Raw genomic sequence first — 21,343 nt, 5'->3', positions numbered from 1 at the left:
TTGATCTTCTGGGGAAGGGGCCTGTTGTAGTGATTGATGCTGAAGTGTCTCTGCCCAAAGCAGAATTGCACCATCCTTATCAGGGGCCGGGATAAGAATCCGCTTGGGTTTGCTTTCAGGAGCTTTGTTCCCTGAATCCTTTCCATAGAGTTCTGGAGGACGAGAATGAAAATGGTGGCCTCCCAATCTATGGCCCAGAGGAGCCAATAGTTCAGGGCCCCACTCCTCAGTGTGCCCTCAGAGATAAGCGCTCAATCACTCCCATATCCCAGGCCTCTGGTTGCTCTCTGAGCTCACCCAGTCTGTGACCAGTTCAAGGTAACCCTGAGCTGGGAGCTCACTCCTCCGCTCTGTCTCTGTAGCTGGCTTCCCCGCTCTAATACCTGCGAGCTGTGTGACACTCAGACACCCCCAATCTTTCTGTGACCCTACGGGACCTGGGGCTACACTGACCCCGCATGGGCTTCACCCCGGTTTAGCCTCTGTAGCAATGTCCCTCAGTGGAGCAGACTTTGAAAAGTCCTGATTTTGTGCTCTTGTTGCTCTGCCATGTGCTGGGAACTGGCCCCTCCCCCCGCGGTCTATCTTCCCATTGCTTTGGATTCACTTCGCTGCCGTCCTACCTTTCAGAAAGTGGTCAATTTTCTGTTTCTAGAATTGTTGCTCTTCTTCTCTTTGGTCTCCTGTTGGATTTGTAGGTGTTCACAATGGATTGATAAGCTATCTAGCTGATCTCCTGCTACCTGATGTAGTCTCAACCTGCTACTTCTCCGCCATCTTGGCTCCTCCTCCCCTGAGTCCGTGTTTTTGTGTCCTTTGGATAAATATCTGGTAGTGCAGTTGCTGGGTCCTAGGGTGGTTCTATTTTTAATTTCTTGAGGAACCTCCATAATGTTTTCCAGAGTGGCTACACCAGTTTGCATTCCCTGAATGGTGTATTAATTGTTGAGAGCCCATCAGACCAATGTCCCTGGAAGAGTGCTTTAGTTTTCATTATCTATTCTAATTAGAAATATCACTGCTCACTGTGAGGGCCTGGTTAGCCAGAGGAACTTACTTGCAAACACCGGATACAGGGGTGGGCCAGGCCCGATGGAGACATCCAGTCAGTAGGGCACACCAGGCCGGATGGAGACATCTAGTCAGTGGGGCGGGCATGTATTTACTATGGTAAATTGAAATTCAATTGGCTACCTGTATTGCCGACATAGCATGATTGTGCAGTTTTCTCTGTGTATTGCAATCTCATCGGCCACCTGTGTATAAGCCAGGCTCAACCACCTCTATAAAAGTTAATCTGTGAGGCTGGGAAGTGTTGTCGTGGGCATCGTCAGGAGCAACATTGTCGGGGTAGTCGCCAGGAGCAGCGCCAGGAGCAGTGTCGCTGGGAGCAGCATCATGGGGGGTTGTAGTTGTCGAAGCGGCATCATCAGGAGCGGTGTTGTCAGGGTCGTCGTCATCATTGGGGTCAACGTCCTCGTCATTGTTGCCTCTTTGTAAGAGACAGCCCTGACCAGTCAGTTTGATTCTCAATGCTTGGCGTGAAATAAAGCTTTGCTTGACCTTCGCTTTGTATCAGTCTCTCTCCTTTGATCATGGACCCTAATACTCACCACCTTAGAATAGGGTGCCTATCTCTACTTTAGAGTGACATTTCCATGAAGATCGCTATGAGGTTTCCTGGAGATAGAGAACTGGTGATCCTGAAAGTCGTGGAATGTTTGCATGTCTGGCAGAAATCACTGAGCCTTGCTCTCATCATACTGATCCTGGCAGCAAACTAGGCTGAGAGGAATTCTAATTCCTGTAGGTCCCCAGTGTTCACCAATGAGAACCTGACCTTTGTGGACACACATTCACTTGGGGATCACCTCAGACATACATCAGCATTATCCCCATTTCATAGACAAGGAAGCTAAGGCTTAGAGAAATAAGTGATTTGTCAAGGTGATAAAAACCTGTCAGAGGGAGAGGAGGGATGGGAATTTGAGTATCATTCTAAAATCCCTTTCCTTGTATTTGAAGCTGTTGGGAAGTGGATACCAAATTGTGATCTTACCATGATAGAAAAGTAACACCAAATAAATTTTGCATTTAAGAAAAATTATAATTATAATTGCCTAAGAAAAATTATAGCAAAAATGCTTCTGACAGTAAGTGGGAGAATGGGTAATTGGTTTTTTTTTTCCTATTTTTCTGTAAAATACAAAATTTCTGTAGCATTTTAAAATTTATAAAGAGAAAGGAAACCTAAACTTTATTTGATTTCTCTTGAAAAGATTTTTGGCTGAAGCAAATGCTCTATCAATGTTCCTCAAAATAGAATATGTAGAGATAAAAATATATTTATAAGCCAAATAAAGTTCTTGTGTCATAGCCCTAAAATATATTTACACTGTTGGCAGAATTTTTGAAATACACAGAATCCCAGCCAATGTATTACATTTTCTATTAGTAGAGTATTTTTTAATTTTCTATAATTCATTTCTTAAAAGCAGAATATTGGTTTTATTGACTAAAATATAGTGTTACTCATTATTTTAGAGTCACGTCAGAAGAAATGTTGAAAAGAAGTAGAAATAAATCAAACATCTCTGTTTTGCTTTAAATTTTCTTCTGCGTTGTTTATGTGAATATAATAATAAAATGCATTGCAAATCTTGCTAAGGATACCCTGGATGAAAGGAGGTTATATTTATGTTTCCTGTTGTTAATAATGGGAGAGCTGTCGTGTGTTTCACTTATATGCTGGCTGGGTTTTTTAAACTGATAAATTGGGACATTACAAATATGTATATGACTGACACCATAGATGAGTAACTCCAGGATAGTGACAATGGTTATCCAAAATTTTCATTAGAGCAATTGCTCACTAAGTTTTGTGTTGTTACTTTTCAATGCACAAGATATTTTGAAACACAGGCTTTCAATAAGCTAGGAACACAAATGGAAGCCAATATGATAGTGGGATCTTGTTTGTAGAGGAAGGGGGAATGGACTGAACAGCCTTGGATTCTCTGACTCTTCTCTCCTCGCTTGTTTGTGTTCATTATCATTTTGGTTTACACATGTGTGTTTGAGCCACACTTTTGTATTATTATTTTTTAAAAAGATTTTATTAATTTATTTGACAGACAGAGATCACAAGTAGGCAGAGAGGCAGGCAGAGAGAGAGAGGGAGGAAACAGGCTTCCTGCTGAGCAGAGAGCCTGATGTGGGACTCTATCCCAGGACCCTGGGATCATGACCTGAACTGAAGGCAGAGGCTTTAACCCACTGAGCCACCCAGGGGCCCCTGTATTATTTTTGATTGATTTCAGTAAACATACTGCCTAATGTTTGAGACATGTTCTGATTTTGGTAACAAAAATCAACACAAAAATGTTATAAACAGCAATTCCTGGGGTTGCATTACGTTCTTATATAGTGGACTCTTTCTATTTCTTTTACACAAAAGTAAATTAATACATTGATTATGTTATTAATGTAATACATAAAGAGGTGTATGAAGGCCCATCTTTCTGGTAGTATTGTTTGTAAGATATGAAACAGCTCATCTGAGACTGACAGAGAAGTACATAAAATTGCCTTTTAGCACGGCCAGGGAAGGAGATTTTACTTGGTCCAGCTGATGGATGAGGAGTGCTGCAGTAGCCTAGAGAGGGCCCTGAGGCCTCTAGCTTAGATTCCAAAGATTAAAAGCCATCTACTCCACAATGTGGGATTATAAACCAGAGAAAAGGCAGTCTTTTGGATTATTAAGGTCAAAAATGTATACTGGACTGCTAGGTATGCTAGATAACTTCTCACCATTTCACTGTAGTGTTCCTTTTTTAAAGTTCTTCCATATGAGGCAAACATCACCGTATAAATTTTGTCATAGAGCACTCAGGGTCTATTAAAATGCTGCATAATGCCTATCTAACCTGGAAAAGCAAGCCAAAAAATGAAATAAATTTTATGTTATAAATGTAAGTTAGGCTACTTTCTGCTTAAATAACTGCAGAAGAAAGTTATTTTATCTTTTCCATATAAAATGTAACTGATTAACTTGTGAACCAACAATAACAATGGATTTTGTTTTCTGTTTTATGAAAGTTGGAAGAACTTTCAAATTATAACTAATTTGTATCTTGGGTTCTCTGTTAGTAAATCTAATATTTTTTAAATGTTATAAGTTTCTTGAGTTTGTTTTTAAGACAGCTTTTGTGTGTGGGTGGGTGTGTATTGCATTATTTGTTTCAAATGAAGATTAATCTCCAGTTCCCCAGGCATTTCTTAGACTGTATTGTGTCATCGTTACTTTTTGCAGATTTCTTTCTGCGTAGATTGCCAATTCCCTGAGGGGAGAGATTGTTCTTGATTTTTTAAAATCTTCTTTCTCTCTTTTTTAAAAAGATTTTATTTACTTATTTGTTTTTGGGAGAAAGAGAGAGAGAGTGTGTGTGAGAGACAACGAGCACAAGTGGGCCAGGAGGCAGAGGGAATAGTAGACACCCCGCTGAGCAGGGAGCCCTTGTGGGACTCTATGCAGGATTCCAGGACCCCAGGATCATGATCTGAGCTGAAGGCAGATGCTTAATTGACTAAGCCACCCAGGCACTGTTTTTTTTAATCCTCTTTAATGCCAATGACAGAGTTCTATAGATAGCTGGACTTCAACACACTGGCTAAACGGAATTGAAATTACACATTTAAAAAGAAAGGAAGACAAAGAATGAGAAGGAGGAGGAGAAAAGGAAGGAAGTGGAAGAGAACGAAGAAAAGGGGATGAAGAAGAGGAGGAGAGAAAGGATCAGGGAGAGGGAGAATGAAAGGAATTAAGAGGGAGAGAAAAGTTGGAGAGAGGCAGAGGAAGAACCACCAAGATATTTAATAGTGGGGGGGGGGTGAAAAGGTCAAAGGAACTGGGGATTATTTTGCATGTTAAAAAAATAAACTTGTTATAAGCTTCACATGTAAAAAAGTCAGCTTCCAGTATGGTAGACTAAATGACCGGAGATCATGAAGAATTTCCTGACCAGAAAGATAGCTAGAAGGATAGCACAAAATAAATGAAGTGGCAGTGACCTGTGTGCTCTTGACTTCCATTAGCGTTTAGGGAGAAAAACTAAACCAAGTACAAGAAAGAATGCTTCCAGTAGGGAAAGAGGAGAGAACAAGGGTGGAGTCCTAGAGAGGAGGCAATTTCAGTGGGACCTGAGGGATATTATAGCTTTGGAAAAGGAAGGAGAAAGGGAAGAAGAAGGTACTGAAGGAGGTTCCGCATGAGCAAAGGCACAGGACCAAGGCAGCGGCGGGCGGTGGCAGAGGCAATGACTGAACTGATGACGGAACTGATGTGGAGCGAGTGCAGCCAGGAGCTGAACCCAGGTCTGGATTTGAACCTGGGTCCGTGAGACAAATGTTTGCTTTCTTCTGGAACTTCAACTCTCAACTCTCACTCTTAAATGCTCAGAACTCTTCAGCTGTGAGCTATTTTCCCTGAGTGTTGTCGTCTCAGAATGTAAGGGGGTGAATAGAGATTTCCTTGGATGGAGTTTCTAAACTGAGAGAAGGGACAGAGAGGGGGGATGCTGGGTGGTCAGAAACTCCCAGGGTTGTCAGTATTTTTAGAGACCATCTGGTTTTCCGCTTTTCTTTATAAGCGTTGCCATGAAAGTCCAGAGAAGTTAGACAGCTTGGACAAGACAAAGAGCTGGCTAGTGCCAGAGCTGACCCCAGGCCCTGATGGTCTGCCCTGTGCTTCAGGGAGGGGCATAGTGGTGTCATGGGAAGAGCCCAGGTTGTTGAAGGCAGACCCAGCTGGATTCAAGCCCTGTCTGTGTTATTCCTTACTATGTGAACCAGGGAATTTCACTGAGCTACTGGCAGCTCTTTAAAGAGGGGGATAGGGATGCCTGGGTGGCTCAGTCGGTTAAGTATCTGCCTTCCACTCAAGTCATGATCCCGGGTCCTGGGATTGAGTCCTGCACGGGTCTCTTGGCCCAGAGGGAAATAAATGTTCACTGTCAAAGTCACCCAGAATAGGGTATTCTGTTATAGCAGCTGGAACTAGGAAAATACCCTCATATCTAATGGGAGGATAACAGTACCTACGCATAGAATTTTTGTAAAGATTAAACTGGTCAATCCCTCAAAATTTGGTTAATCCATGGAAGTGTTTAGGACAGTACCTGATACATAATGACTGTTCAATAGATATTAGTTATCGTCATCATTATTGGAGCAGAATCTGGGGTATGAATCCTCTTTCCATCACTTCTTATCTGCATGACCTTGGTGAATTCCTCTGTGCCTCAATTTCCTCACCTGTAAAATGATAGTACCTGCTTAATGGAATCATTGTGATGATTAAACAACCAATGAAACAAATAATAGCAAAGGGCTCAGAGCAGTCTTCTTGTACACTGAGCACTCACAAAACCGTTAGTTGCTTTCAGTTGTCTGAGAACCACCAAAAAATTGCTTTGTGCTTGTCATTTTATATCCAAGTGATATAATTTTATAGAAGCTACAAAAACCATAGAATGAGACTTAAAAAAAAAATACTTATTTGTCAGAGAGAAAAAGGGGGAGCAGAAGGAGAAGCAGGTTCCCAGCTGTGCAGAGAGCCTGATGCGGGACTCGGGATCATGATCTTAGCCGAAGGCAGCTGCTTAACGTACTGCTGCTTAACTCAGGCACCCCTAGAATGAGTCTTAATGCAAATATTGAAATAAGCCAAGGAGAAACACTTAACACACAAAGGTCTGAGTAAAAAATGCTACAAATCCCAACTATTGACCTTATGTAAAAAGATGGCATTTTTACAACTTTAAACTGATTTAGTTAAATCCTAGTTACCAGTAATTGCTTATTCTGAGGAACTAATAATTGCTTCTCTGCGCCCTGAGGCTCTTCTTTCATTAAAACTGAAGCAAATATAACTTCTGGAGAGAAGAAGGTATTTCAAAGAATAAATAAGTAATTATTCAACTTGGAGCAATTTCTAAAATGTAAGTATATAGTTTTTTATACATACATATTTTAGGGGAAAAGGTATATTTTAAAAATTAAACAAGTGTATTTTTTAGTTAAAAATGTGTTTATAGGTATTTATAGATTTTACAGTCACATGGTTCAGAATCCAAGAAGTATAAATGTATCTAGTGAAAATTCTTCCTTCCTCTTCTGAACTTTATTTACCCACTGCCTTTCTGCATAATCCATATTATTGATTTTCAGTCTAATCCTCCAAATACATCTTGGAGATCTTAACAGATTAGCACATAAAGAGCCACTTCCTTATATATGGTGTCTTCATAATAGTCCACTGTATGAATTTACCATAATTTTTATTTAACCAGTTTCACATTGATGGATATGCAAGGTTCTGATCTTTCACTATTACAAATTCCCCATGAATAACCTTATTAAAAGACCATTCTGTGAGAGCATGATCCTACTGCAGTATAAATTCTTGAAGGTAGACTTGCTATTCAAAGCCACGTGTACTTAAAAGTTGCTAAATATTGCCAAATTATCCTCCATAGTGATGGTACTAAATTATACTCCAACTGGAAATGTATGAGAAGTCTTCAAACTAGAGGTCTTCAGGTCTATACCAAACATCAGATCTTTGACTTCCCCAGCTTCATTTGAAGTTCTGGAAAGGTCTGGGGTGGAGACATGAAATGATCACTCAACCTGAATATCTAGTTTGATAAGATTTGTTACCAGAAAGTTCCCAGTTTGACATGGCACTACATTCCACATGCCATGGTGGCCATACTTAGCAAGGGCAGGAAGATGCTCTGGGGCTATGGGTCTGGCAGCAGCTTTGAAAGCCACCCCCCCCCCACCCCATACCAGTGAAGCATAGAAGAACTACCTGAGAGTTTCTGGGTAACACAAGGCATGGACCATGCCATTTGTGGACTCTTTCATGCTTCACGCTAGAAACGATGCAGAGTTGCTCTCAGCTAATTGGTCAGATCAAGTCATAAAGCTCCATCTTAGCACAATAAGGGCTGGGATGCATGGAAGAATATTTGGGAAGTAGCACTATTTATGCCCAGATCGTGTCAGATAGGATGGAGGAAATAGCCTTCCTGGTAATATCTTTCAGCCCCATCCTCCTTCCTTTGACATACCTGTAGGAGCCTAGAATCAGACACCCACCCACAGGGTATGAGTTCAGACAGCTTCCCAGTTTGCAGATGGGGAAACTGAAGCCTGGAGAGGACTGGTGACGGGCTCAGGTTCCACAGGCAGCCCCCTGCAAGGCTGTCTCTGCCAGGCGCTTTCCCACATCGCAGGGATCATGGAGCGTGATTGCTCTTGGTCCCTGCTGATTTGTTCGCTGCCTTTTTCTCCTTTGTAATTTTTATTTCATTATTCTGCTTCACCGTGTATTTTGGCTGTGACCTTTGTGTTGAAGAGTTCCAAACATATATATGTGTGTATCTGAGTCTCAGAACTGCATTTTCACCGTCCTACTTCTGAATCTCTCTTGGCCATTCAGTTGCTCTGGATTAGTTTTTTAAAATACCTTTTTATATGTAGAAAGGAGGAAGTGAACACACATTGCAATAAAGGGGATCTTATGGGATAAATGTGTAAAGGGAGCTTTGCCCATGGGGTAAACCATAAATTTCTAGTCAATGTGTCTACTGACTAGCATGATTAGGAGAACCAACATGAGGGTATTAATTTAAAGGAACATGGAAGTGCTTTCAGATGAGAGAAGTGGCAGCAGCTTGTATTAGCTGGTATTTGCATATCTTTGTCTCCTTTTTCACTTTCTTTTTTTCCCCTTTTTCTCTCCTTTTTCATTTTAACTGATACATACTTCCAAAGCACCAAATATGGTTGAACTTAAGGGATAAAATCTGAAGACTAGTGGTGCTTAGGAAATGTTGACTTTTCCCTCTTTCCATTTCATCTTATTCCGATTTAAAGAAGATTTTGTATAACTTTTCTTTGGTTTACTGCCTGTAGCTTTTGAAAAGCTTATTCTAACAACTCTGTTGGCATTTTGCCTGCTTGAGGTCTTCAAGAGAAATAATACTTTATGAAATGCAGTTCTGTCTCTTGCTTTTATTTTTCTTGGCTAACATCTACTTCAGTCTTGACTATTTAGTAAACTTTGTGAAGAATTGTTCAAGGCTTTTGGGCATTAGGAATGGTGCATTAATTATTTCATTTTCAAGAAAAAGTGTTTTAAAAAAATGGAACATGAGTAATTTTAAGTTCTCATTATTCCTTTAAAGCTTCTCTAGAAAATGCCCTTTTTTCCTTAGGCACAAAAACTTGTTGTTTAAAGCTACAAGGGTGAATGATTTTATTTTCACTATGGGATTGCTCCTGCAAAAACCAGATATTGATTCTTTTTGTTAGATGCACAGTAAAGTCATTTTTAAAAACTTGTTCCTTCTTTTTCTTTAAAGATGAGCATTTTAAATGCATGTTCCTGCTCTTTCTGATAAATCAGTGCCTAGCTTAAGTTCTCTACATCATTTCATACTTTTTTCCTTGTGTGGCAATAATGAGACAGAAATTTGGAGAAGTGGATACATAAAAGATTTCTCTTGTATCAAATCTTATGAACTTTCCCCCACAAGGGTTTGAGTGAAGCCATTTTGCACAAAGCACTCCTCGCGAGAATAAAGAATTCACAGAAGGGATTTTTGGTCAAAGAACGTTTCACTTAATGAAAAAATAGCATCCTGTATCTTTCCTGTGTTTATTGAGGAATGATAGAAAACTGTTTTTCTCAGAGAAAAACAACTGTAGAATGACTATATGATAAGATAGTTATGCATTTAATTATAAATGCTTACTTCATTTGCCACTGATAAGAGTGCAAACAGTAATAGTTATGGAACATGACTTGGCATTCTTCATCGAAATTTAAAATACACATGTCTTTAGATACAGCAATTCCACATTTAAGAATTTATTCAGCAGATGCATTTGCACATGTGGGAAATGACCAATGTGTAGGTTGACCACTGAGCATCCCTCCCAAGTTGGAAAAAAAATGTACATGTTCATATTTTGGATTAAACAAAAAAATGTAGCACATTTGTTCAATGGATTACCTTATGTAGCTTTTCACCAAATTTCAAATAACACTATCAGTGTTGAAAAAAAGTAAATCTGAGCATAACTTCAGAAAGACTGTGAGATTTCTGGTTTTAAAATATTTAACATTATTAAATTACTTCAATAATCATCAGTGTTTGACATGTAAACAGTCTCTGCTTAAATGGAAAGAATTATCTTGGTAGACCACTAAGGAGCTCTTTCTTCTGCATTTCCTATCCCATTTCTAGGCCTGAAGATTGATACTTCCTGATACTTGATTACAACTTCCCTTTTCCAAAGTTATTAATTCTCAGCCCCACAAACATGGGAGAAACAGATTTAGAAGACTTCTTCTGCACTTAACCAGCTCCTCTCCAACCCATCTTTGTAAGTGCTCCTCACTAGCTTAAAGGTACAAGCATGATCATGACTTTTTTTTTTTTTAATGAAATTATCTGACTCCTTCCTATAACAGACTTTCAAAGGTTTCATTATCCCCTTTTGTTCCTCAAATGGATCCAGAATGCCAAAGGCTTTCTCGATCCAAGGAAGTTAGCCTTGCTTCCAAATGTCTCAAAGAGAGACAACATAGAAACTGATTAATCCAGTTGGCCCAGTCTGAGGATACCTTTGTTTCTGTTCTTGGCCTACTGTGTTAAAACAAGTTGGAAGTAATTCTGCACAATATAATATATACTTATTCATTCCTGCAGCAATACTTATGTTAATGAGACCCTTATCTATCTTATCATGACTTTGTGTATCTCAAACTTAAACAGTGTTATATGTGAACTATATCTCAATAAAATTGGCAGGGGAAAGTAACATGGGCCTCTTTGAATTTAGGAAATGATCTATCTGCTTTGTAAAGAATAAACTGGAGTACAGAGAAATATAAGCCTGAACCTGTGAAGTTGTAGGGGGATTATAGGGTGAAGGAAAAGATACACAACTAGAAAGAAGAGTAAAGGCCTGAGTTGGTTGTAAAAGAATGAGGTAGGAAAAGCAGTATGAGAAGAAAGTGGGTGAGTATATTTGGGACAGTGATGTTTTGGAGGCTTGTGGAATATCTATGTAATTTGGAACGTGTGGCTGCAATTTAGAAACAAGATAAAGGAGGAGATAGGAATGTGGGAGCCATCTACATAGATCTAATGCTGCAGGAGCACTAAGATGGGAGGAATTTGCCCAGACAGAACCAACAGAGAGAAAAGAAAGAGAAGGTTTCAAACAGGTTCTCAGGGATCTTCACTATGCAATTATAAATGGGAGTGCCTGTGCCTTACTGTTAATATGAATAACTGGTAAAGTCTGAACATTTATTTCCCAGCCTTCCAGTTTAAACTGGAGAAAATAAAATAATGATTTTAGGGTGCTTGCAGGTTGCAACATGATTGGAACTGAAATAGTGTATTTATGAGATATAGAGATATGTTTGGAGAAATGCAGAAAGCAGGTCAGACAGAATAAATATTGCTGTAAATAAGCACATGCAGTAGGCAACTCCAGAGCACACTGATTTTGGAAATCAAGGCATCAGCCATCTCATACATTTGACAAGAAGACAGGAAGCTAAGGCCAGTTGAGAATTGGAGGGAAAAGATGGTTGTCCTCAGGTGCCAAATACTTAACATGAGCCAGAACAGGTATTTTTCAATAGCTTGAAAAGATCTTAATGAACTTAAACGTATTTTAACTTTCTCTGCTTTGAGGAAAAGAATAGCCATCTCCCCAGCCTTCTTGGGCACTTATCATGATAGATAAGCATTTGAAGATAAAATATTGCCTGAGCCATATTGAGAAGGTAGAAGAGGGATATGGGCAGAGGTTGCCAGACCTTCTTTGTTCATGGGTCCCTTCATGTCTGTGGTTTTTTTTTGTTTGTTTGTTTGATTTTATTTGTTTGTTTTTTTCTTCTTCCTTTTCCACAACAGTCTTAGGACAGAAGAAATACCTGACAGTTTAGTGTATTAAGTAGTTAGAGCCAAATGATTTTGTAAGTATTCATGTCCTCACAACTCAGTAGCCATTTGAAAAAATAATACATGTAAACAAAAATAAAAAATATCCTAGGGTGCCTGGGTGGCTCAGTGGTTTAAAGCCTCTGCCTTTGGCTTGGGTCATGATCCCAGGGTCCTGGGATCAAGCCCCACATCAGGCTCTCTGCTCCATGGGGAGCCTGCTTCTTCCTCTCTCTCTGCCTGCCTCACCACCTACTTGTAATCTCTGTCTGTCAAATAAATAAAATCTTTTTTAAAAAATCCTATATCATTCTTGAAATTGGGCACCACCACCATCACTTCCTGTTCCACGTTAATTTTTGTGTGGTGCTTGCTTTTTATCACAGAAACTGCAAAAAACCCAGCTTCTAAAGGTTATGTCATTCAAAGGAATGTTACCAGGTCTGAAAATAAACTCAGACTTGTAATTCAGGAGCCATCTGAAGACACTCAGTATCAAAGTGTTTCCCTTAAAAAACAGAGAATATCCACAGCTCCCCTGTGAATTTTCTGCCTTCCCTTCAGGTGACTTGGCACAAAGTTGGGGAGCTGCACCTTTAGGGAATTTGGAAGTAATCAGACATCAGAAGAGGATCAGAGACCAAAACATTTAGGAGATCATCTCTTTGGATGACTAAGTGATTTCACTGTGCAAAACTAAGATTCATTGAATTGATAAGAGGCCTCATAATTTGTTCCTAGTTACACATCAATGTGAGTTTGCCCAACTCTGTTTCCAAGAGTAGTTTTCAAGATAAACAATAACCTCTTATCTTGAGATCCCACCAGGGTTCTTGAGTAGAATAAGGTCAAACTATGTTACTACTTTGGTGGGCAGAATCCCAGAACCATGGAGGTCTGACAGGTGTGATTTGTTTTCCTCCTGGAGTACACTAAGCTGTTCCTCTGGCACTTTGTTAAAGGATACAATGTCACAGCTATTATCTATTAGAGGGCCAGGAAATGACTCTGTATCTAATCACTACCCAGCCTGGCAATATTTTATTAGATGAATGAAATATTAGTCTCCTCCATCACCTTAACTGTGTTCCAAATTAGATTCCAAAATTAAATCCTTATTTCGTGTCTCTCATTGCTTAACTTGCTTTTTTAAATTTTATTTTTTTACTGCTATGACAACACATTCATTGTGTGTTACAGTTTATCAACTGTCTAATGTAATCATTAGGTAGAACAACAAGATTACTTCTAGGTCCTAGGACAATTATGAAAAAAACTCATTTCCCTTCCCCCATTTTCCTAAGAATTTACCTAATTCTAGAATGTGTCATCTGTGAAAGGAAGAAAAGGAAAGATTACCTTTTTTCCTAGTGCCTATTTTGTCCTATGTACTTTAGATACCTTGAATAATTTAGAACTCACAAAACAGTCTTGAAGTATATAGAATAGTCTCTTTTTTATTGGTGAGGAAAATCCTCCTCAGAATTAGTAAGTGCTTAAGTGGGAATGCAAACCCAACATCCATGGTTTTTGTTTTCTTGTTTGTTTGTTGTGTGTTTTTTGTTTTTTACTATATACTGTCTTTCTCTAGGACACTTGGACAATGAAACCAGGTAATTAGAATCTTACATCTGATTTATGTCCCTCCCTTCTAGTATCACAAGCCAAGTTTGAGCCAAGTTAGGGTTAGAGCCACAAGTTGGGAAAATCCCATCAGCCCATGTGCAGAAATCATTCATATGCCTCCTTGGATTCCGGAGTTGAGATCATGAGGGTATCAATACTTAAAACACTCACCAAAGAATCCAAAGAGACATGAGCCCAAGGAAGATTGACTTTGGTGTGGGAAAGTCCTTAGAAAGCAATTATTTCAGTTCCATATTATAGATGAGAAAATGAGGACCAGGGTAGCTAAGCTACTGTTGAGGAGCTGGGTTTAGAACCCAGGTCACCAAGCACTAAATCTAGAGTTCTTTCTACTATGTCACCAAGCCTTAGTTCCATCATAGCTTTTCTTTCTTTCTTTTTTTTAAACAACACAATATTATATGTTCATTATAGAAAAATTTAAAAATATAGATATGTAGTAGGTAACAAAAATAGAATTATCCAAAATCCTGCCACTCGACATAATCACTTCTAACAGAGTTCTTTCTATGCATGTATATTCATATATATTTTTAAAATGTAATTCCATTATGTATGGTACCTAGAATCATTTTTTAAAAGATTTTATTTATTTATTTCACAGAGAGAAAGAGAGAGAGAGAGGGAATACAGGCAGAAGGAGTGGGAGAGGGAGAAGCAGGCTTTCCACAGAGCAGGGAGCCCAATGTGGGGCTTGATCCCAGAATCCTGGGATCATGACCTGAGCTGAAGGCAGACACTTAATGACTGAGCCATCCAGGTGCCCCCCAGAGTCATTTTTAACCTAATATTTTAAGTGCCTTTTTATGTAAATAAATATGTCCATATCATAATTTTTTAAATCATGGCATAGTATGATGTACAGAAAAATTTTTGTGATGTTTAGGCCCTTTTTCCAATCTGTTGCTATTGTAGTAGTTCCATAAATTGCTTATTACATAAAAGATATAGACATGCACATATATCTACCTATCTATCATCCAGTCTGAACATTTATCTATTGCTGATTAGTAAATCAAGATATATTCCTACAAGTACAATTCGAACGACAAAGCCTGTGTATTAGAGTTCTCCAGAGGAACAGAACCAATAGGATGTACATATGGAGAAAAATAAGTCGATTCTAGGAAATTGGCTCACAAGATTATGGAGACTGGGAGGTCTGAAGATCTGTAGGGTGATTCAGCAAGCTGGAGATCCAGGAGAGCCAATGGTGCCATTCCATTCAGAAGACCTTGAGGCTTGAGACACAGGAAGAATCAATATTTCAGTTTGAGTCCAAAGCCAGAAAAGGACTGATACCTTACTTTAAAACCAGTGAGATAGGAGAAATTCTGTCCTAACAAGGGAGGGTCAGCCTGTGTATTCTATTCAGGGCTTCAACTGATTGGATGAGCAGCATCTTCAACCCAAGCCCCCCTCAGAGAGGACAATCTGCTTTATGAGGTGTACCAATGTAAATGTTAATCTCATCCAAAAATACCTTCATAGACACATCCAGAATAATGCTTGACCAAATATTGGGTTACCCTGTGGCCAGATTGGGTTGATACATGAAATTGATCATCACATGTAAATGATTTTTTCAAAGAAATTTTTTATTCCTCGGGGCACCTGGGTGGCTCAGTGGGTTAAAGCCTCTGCCTTCGGCTCAGGTCGTGGTGCCAGGGTCCTGGGATCGAGCCCCACATCGGGCTCTCTGTTCAGCACGGAGCCTGCTTCTCCCTCTCTCTCTGCTTGCTGCTCTCTATCTACTTGTGATCTCTGTCGGTCAAATAAATAAATAAAATCTTAAAAATTTTTTATTCCTCTTCACAAATTGACCTCTGAAATTTCTGTCCTAATTCAGAAGACACACGCCAGCAGTGGAGACCCTGTCCTCCATCCTGACCACTCTAGTCTTGTCATTCTTTCAAATTCTTGGTCAATATATAGTCAATCTTTACTCATGAAATTTGCTTACTCATTAAGCTTTATTTGTAACCTCAGTGAAACACTACTTTCCTGGTCATTTGTGGACAGAGCAGTGAAAAACTATTCCCAGTTGAGGTCAAGCAAGGCAACACTCTGCATTCTTGCTTTAACTCTCAAGTGTCTTTTTCATGATCAATTTAGTGCTGTGATTTTTGCATTTGGGGGCTTGTTTGGTGATTTTGCTGTTCAAAATGGCCCCCAACCACTGTGCTAAAGTGCTATCTTCTTTTTTTGTTTTTGTTTGTTTGCTTTGTGTGTGTGTGTGTGTGTGTGTGTGTGTGTGTATGTTTGTGTGGAAGGAAATTGTGATGTGCTTTCTGGAGAAAATACCTGTGTTAGATTAACTTCATTTAGGCATGATTTACAGTGCTACTGGTTGTGAGTTCAAGGTTAATGAAACTATTTTCTATCCAGAAAAAGGAAGAGGAAATCCACTGATCTATACATGAGGCTTCCCTGGAAAGTGCTAAAGTAACATCTACAGCTTATGAGGAAGTTACAGAAAGGATGGAAAGACGGCTAAATATGGGGATTCATGAGATGATGATTGATAAAAAAGAACAGCAACAATGCATGGTTGATAGCATTGTTGTGATGTTGAAAGCCAAAGAAATTTAAGTTCATGTTACCAGAGTAAGGATCATGGTAAACCCTTCTCAGCTAGTGTTTTATTATACAAAAATGTTTTATATAATCAAACAAATATTGCATATAATTAAAAAAGTTATAAATTTCTCAGTTGAAGAAACGTTTTCACCAAAAACTTTCAGAAATCTAATCTTGTATTTCCTCTTGGAACAATGACTCAGTAGTCACTATTTCACTGTTTGCAGCTACTTTATAGAATGTAACTACTGCTGAGGCACCTGGGTGGCTCAGTCAGTTGAGTGTCTGCCTTCATCTCAGGTCATGAAATCAGGGTCCTGGGATGGAGCCCCATGTCTGGCTCAGTGGAAAGTCTGCTTCTCCCTCTTCTCTCCCTCTGTCCCTTGTCTTGCTTGTGCTTTGTCTCTCTCTTGCAAATAAAGAAAGAAAGAAAAATTTTTTAAAAATGTAATTACTGCAAATAACAGAATCAACTGAGAACCATAATCTCCTCTTATTTTAATGTAATGATCGAAATTAGACTTCTGATATTCAATAACCACACTTCTCCTTTGTCAAGAGGCAGTATAGTATAGTACTTAAGAATGTGCATACTGTCTGAAATGCTATTCTGGCTCAGTGTTCAACACCAAGACATCTGCCTTCTAAAATGTTTTCTTCCATTCATATGTGAATTTCTTCATATTGCTTTCATTTTCTGAACTTTTCACTTATAAAAATGAGGGTATATATTTCCCACTTCTAAGATTTTTGGTTTTATAATCTGTAAAATGAGGATGTTATATCCTGCATCAACTCTAACTTTATTACCATAATGTACATTTTGGGAATTGATAACTACTGTAATCTTTACTGGAGACAGAATATAACTGATAGGATGGTCTCTTGAGATGTCTATGTTGTGCGATTCTCTCTTGAAGGGCTAATGTGTCTGAAGAATTTTCAAGTGATAATATTCTTTTATTTTAAAGATTTTATTTATTTATTTGACAGAGAGAGAGATCACAAAGGCAGAGAGGAGGAAGCAGGCTCTCCACAGAGCAGAGAGCTCGATGCAGGGTTCGATCCCAGGACGCTGGGATCATGACCTGAGCCGAAGGCAGAGGCTTTAACCCACTGAGCCAGCCAGGCACCCCCTCAAGTGATAATATTCTTGGGAGCTATTACATATATAATTTTGGATTGTGGGGATAATCTAATTTCCTGGCATGATGTTGACTCAGCTTAGTAAATAAAAGCTGGACTCTTATTTAATCAAATAACAATTCCAATTCTTATTCTATATTATTATAACATTATTATCCATCTTGTTTTTATGTCTTCACCTGTATCCAATTGTGCATAGGTTACCCTGGAGACAAATCAACATGTTTACTTCCTAATAAACTTGACTATCAGATAATTGCTGCTAATATGTAAAGAAATTTATGATAATTTTAGCTAAAGAAAAATATAATCACCAAAACATATACTTAAGATGTTCAAATTCCAGCTGCAATAAAACTAATCTTCAGTGCATAGTATGTAAAAGAGGGGAATTTAATGGTAGAAAGCTCTTCTTTTTTTTTTAATTTAATTTATTTATTTGACAGATAGAGATCGCAAGTAGGCAGAAAGGCAGGCAGAGAGAGAGAGACAGAGAGAAGAGGAAACAGGCTCCCTGCTGAGCAGAGAGCCCGATGTGGGGCTTGATCCCAGGACCCTGGGATCATGACCCGAGCTGAAGGCAGAGGCTTTAACCCACTGAGCCACCCAGGTGCCCCTAGAAAGATATTCTTATGACAAAATTTGTAACTCTTATCCAAGATGTTGAGTTTTCACTCAGACTTCAAAACCTTTCCATTTAACCAAATGTTTCTCAGCTGATTTCTCACACTTGCTTTCTTATAATCAGGCCTAGGATCTATACTCACATCTCTGTATAAATTGTGCTCTGATGTATCTAGCTCCCCATGGTAACTGATAACCTAATAAGATCCCACAAGTTTAAAATAATAATTGTAACATCTTCTTATTTTTTTTTTTTGGAATTACCAATGATGTTTGTATTTAAATGGTTAGATATTAATGACAGAAAGGAGAAACTATGCATTTTAGGAAAGGAATCGATTTATTTATATGTAGCAAACATTGTCATTTTAAGTATTTGTTATCTTTTGTATAACTTCTCTATATCTTGATAATTTCCCATACTTCTTTGGCCTCTCTAAAGAAAACTCACTTTTCTAGATTCCTTTGGCCATAGCCCGAAAGCAGGGAAGTCATATTCTGTCATTAACAGTCTGTAACACTGATCCAAAAGTAAGCAACATGAGTATGTAACATCCACTCTACTGGAATGGGTGGTAGCTGGGAATTGCAGCATTTGGCTTTAGGAATGTCTTTAATGAGCCCTATCTTTGTATGTGGCTGGATACACAGCCTCGTCCCTGTGTCCTCCGTATTCTTTAACAAATTATTTCTCTATTTAGATAAGGCCGAATGCATTTTGTTATTGCAAATTTAAATTATTGAAATATTAACTTTAAATATTCAAATGTTAGAGGTGCCTGGATGGCCCAATACAATGTCTAACTCTTGGTTTTGGGTCAGATCATGCATGATCTTAAGGTTCTGACACAGAGCACCATGGGCTCTCCATGCTGGACCCACTTGGGTCCTCGATGCCATAGTCTAGAGCCCTTAGCTGCTCGGTGTGTGTCGAGAGGCCCACTTGGAAAAGAGCCTTGAACACGTGGCTCCCCGGAGGGCCCCAGCCTAGGGAAGCTTTGTTGTGGCCGGGGCGGGGGGCTGGGGTTGTGGAGAGTTGAGGAAGGGGTTCTGGCGGGGCGTCAGCCTCTGAGTTCTCAGCCCAGTGTGGCGCTGATGGTGGGCGATGGCCTGGGGGGGCTTGCATTTAAGCTTCTTTTCCCACTCTCCCTTTCTCCCTCTCCTTCAGCCTGTGTGTGCATGCTTGTGTTGTGTGTGTTTACGTGCTGTGCTCTCTCTTTAGTAAAATGGGAAGATTTTTTTCAAAATACTATACACAAGGGTTTTAAAAGTGGAAGAGTTATAATAAATATCAGGCACTTCTCTCTCTTTCTTCCTTTCGAGCCCCATTTCCCAGGTAAGTTCACTTTTAACAACTTTCGTTGATTTGTCTGATATTTCCCCCTCCTCTATATGCAAAATTTTCAATATATATATATAACTTTTTCTTTGTCACATGTAGATATTACCTGTTGGTTCTGTATTTCTCTTTTGTATTCACCTCCCTTCCACTTCCTCTATCTTCCCAGTATCTTTGTAAAACATTTGCTTAAACCATTGGCCAGTGTTTATTGTGTAGATATTGTTTATTAATAAACAAGATAGTATTCTATTATTATATTTTTCTTTTTTCCATTTTTTGCTTACTTAAGGTTATTTTGCTCTCACCTTGTTTGTTTTTATTTTCTTTATACCTTTTCAATATACCTCTGTTGGCTCGCTCAAATTTTCCTGACTTTCTTTTCAGATATTCAAATAAATCTGATCATTTGGAGATTTTATTTCTCTGCCTGTTTCGGTCTGTGCTAGTTGCTTGCTAGACGAAGGCATGGCTGTCCTGGTGGATCTCCACTTTCTGTTGATTACTTACAACTTGCTCTTATATAAATCAGAAGTCCGGCAGTTATGAAATTTCGTTAGCTTCTGAACTCTTTAGGAGACAATGAACGTTGTGCTTGGATAAATTAGTCAGAAGAGAGGCAATGATGGAAGGTCCAGTCCCATTAGAGTTACCGTTTGTTTCCCCTTCACAAAGGGAATCTATGTACCTTGATGCAAACTCCTCCCTGTGTTTATTTCTATTTAGATGAGATGCATACATATGTGATGGGTTCAGTGCAATTTGTCAGAAGGTCTGAATAAGCAGCTCTGGTATCATGATGCGGGGTTAATAGTATAATTTTTGTAGAAGGACAACACTTTACCAAAGCCATGGTCACACTTATTGAACAGTAAGGTCAGATTTTAAAGCTGAATAACTCCTTCTTTAATCTACTGCTTAGAAACATTCCAAACCTGGAAACTAATATATATTTTGTGTACTCTGAAAATTTTAATATATTTCTTTTCTCCCTGGGCTTTTACTAAAAGGGCTGAGAGTCAAATACATTTATTTATTAATAACTCATCATTAATAAAAAATCATTTATTAAAAGCATTTTTCTTCATATTTATGCAAATTATAAGGCAACATCAACTTTGGAAAATTAGTTAAATCTTTCTAATTTCTCTGCTCCAATAAGCATGCTGTAAGGCTCCTATTTGGTAGAAAATTGTTGATAGACATTGAAATAACAATTTTTAAAAATTAAGTAATGGAATAATTTAAATGAGTGAAAAAAGACTACTGTAGTCCAAGTGATATCTGGTATGTTCAGGTTTTAGACTGTTAAATAATGTTTCTAGGACGATCAAGAAAATAAAAACTAATTTTCTTTTTAATCATGGCTGCTTCTGATTAAGACGATGAATGTCGGTTATAGGAAATTGGAAAAGCAGAAAGTTATAAAGAATAAAACTAAATGGCTGACTCATATCTTGCATTAAGAATTTAATTTGGCATTATATTTTTGGAGGACAATTTAGCAATACTATTTTTAAAAGCATATAATCTGTAACCTAACAATTACCTTCTAGGAATTTAAAAAATAATTGCTTCAGTAAGGGAAGATATATCCATAGAGACAGTCTTCAAATATTTCCCTTACTAGCAAAGAACACAATCAAAATAAGTTCATTAACAAGAGCATAACAAAACGAATTGTGGGTTTGCATTATTTAAAACTCAACTCATTCAACAAGTACTTGTTGAGAACCTGCTGTATGCTAGGACTAACCTAAGCATTTGGATATGGCAGGAAATGAAGCTCTTTATCCTATGAAGCTTATCTGTGGAAGGAAATAGACAATAAACTAAGGAATGACTAAATTATGTAACATGTTTGGAGGTGAGCAGTGTTATACAACCAATAAAAAGAATGATGCCAGGGATATATGTGTACAGATCTGAAAATATGTCCACAGTGTATTTGTAATTAAAAAATAAAAATTAGTTT

At 38.5% G+C, this 21,343-nt stretch overlaps 1 long non-coding RNA gene across 1 annotated transcript; it reads right to left on the bottom strand.

Moving 5' to 3' along the window:
- Nucleotides 1-3,253: 3,253 nt before the first annotated feature.
- Nucleotides 3,254-15,120, bottom strand: LOC106006200. The gene is made up of 3 exons (XR_001180137.2): nucleotides 14,820-15,120; nucleotides 6,177-6,312; nucleotides 3,254-3,926 (listed from the first exon to the last, which is right to left on the bottom strand). It is a non-coding gene; the product is annotated as an uncharacterized LOC106006200 (long non-coding RNA).
- Nucleotides 15,121-21,343: the final 6,223 nt, after the last annotated feature.

Source organism: Mustela putorius, unplaced genomic scaffold (genome assembly GCF_011764305.1).
Source record: "Mustela putorius furo isolate JIRA1106 unplaced genomic scaffold, ASM1176430v1.1 tig00003834_pilon_pilon_pilon, whole genome shotgun sequence".
Lineage (NCBI taxonomy): Eukaryota > Metazoa > Chordata > Mammalia > Carnivora > Mustelidae > Mustela > Mustela putorius.
This window is presented reverse-complemented; position numbering and strand designations above follow the sequence as displayed.